Source organism: Acyrthosiphon pisum, unplaced genomic scaffold, assembly GCF_005508785.2.
Source record: "Acyrthosiphon pisum isolate AL4f unplaced genomic scaffold, pea_aphid_22Mar2018_4r6ur Scaffold_212;HRSCAF=615, whole genome shotgun sequence".
Lineage (NCBI taxonomy): Eukaryota > Metazoa > Arthropoda > Insecta > Hemiptera > Aphididae > Acyrthosiphon > Acyrthosiphon pisum.
In genome coordinates this window covers 1-1,729 of record NW_021770752.1, presented here as the reverse complement: position 1 = coordinate 1,729, position 1,729 = coordinate 1, and positions in this window count along the sequence as shown.

The following is a 1,729-nucleotide window of genomic DNA, read 5'->3' as shown; positions in this document are numbered from 1 at the left end:
ATATTTCTTCTATTTTCCAAGATGGATAACGAACAGTCAATGGGCCTTTCATCCATAAATAAATAATTTTCGAACAACGCCTAAGCAAACTAAATGTTGATAATCCATAGAAAAATCAGAAACAACATCAAAATATGGTACAGTAACTAAAATGGAAGTATTTCCAATATGATATTCTTCGTCAGATCGAGAAATATAATTTTGATGTGTTCTCTTAGAGGGTTGATTATCTGATGTGTGTGGAAAAGTTATCCGATTCAATAAATATTTACCTTCATGTTCACACCTTGAGCAAGAAGAGAAACCGGTGTGGCCTTTGGTTTGCAGTAAAAAAGACTTAGCCGGGGCATCACAACATAGAACATCTATTACAACTTTAAATTGTTTTCCATTTATCTTAATACCACTGTTATGTAATTCATCTATGTCTTCTACAAAATATTTTAAAAATGCATTGCTGTCATAAGGTTTTCTATTCCCACAATATATTCCTATTGGAAAGACATTATTACTATTTGGTCGAATATAGGCAAGTATTGGCCAAAATTCTTCTGCCGTTGATTTAAACAATGGTAGACCATCTACACCTGCTACTATTTTAATAACTGAAGTATTATTTTGTAAACTAGATGGAAAATGTTGTTGAATAGCATTAGCTAAACCAAAATGATAATAATTACCAGGTTCTACGATATGAAAATTTTAGGTGTCTAATGCTTGAGTTTGTAAGATTGTTCTAGAATCTTTAGGTAAGTATTCAAAACAGGTGTGTTGTCTCAAAACAACAAGTAAACTATTAAGAGCACTCTGTGTTATTTTACAATTGACAGCCCATTCAACTAATAACGATACAAAAATGGATGTTTTACCATATTTATAATTATTTGATGTACAGTCATTATTGTGTTCATCTGATGAAGACTCGCTTTCACTATTACTATTAATACTAATTTCTGATAAATTATCTAAAGCTTCATTATTTAAATAATCTTGAATAATTGATTCATTTGAACTTCTTTGTGGAGGTGTAAAATTAACATTTTCATCAGAAATATTAGAAGTAGATACAAATACATTCGAATTTGAGTTTACTCCTGGGACAAAATTGATTTTTGATGAATTGGATTGTGGCATAACATTATGATCAATCATGGGGTCTGAAATAAATGAAGCTATATTTCTGAGTTCATCTTCAACTCTTCTTCTCTTAGTTCGGCTACTTAGATTCGACTGTTTTTTGTACGACATAATACTATAATAGGATTGGTATAAAATTTAATTTTATTAATTAGCTAGGTACCATTGTAATCAATATCATATAATTTAATAAAATAATTTAAATACTTAAGCTACTTATTAATTACAATAAAAATCAAAAGTATGTTTTGATGTTTTTGTGTTTAAACTATACTATTATAATAATTATTACATAACACAAATCAAAATATTATTTTGATTTGTATTTTCACTAATTTAAAGTAGACTAAATAGATGATAGTAAATATGAATAGTAAATCAACTTGATTAAGAATTCAAAATACACAATAATTATATTATTTTCTTAAAAATGTTTGATGATACTTTAATTCCATCACTTACATTTAATACATTTTATATTAGCGTTGATTTACTATGTAAATTTTGTAATTATATGATAAGCTCTTTGGTATATTTTCGATGCTACTTATGTGTGAGCATGTCACCAGAAATAAATTGTACTATGATTAAT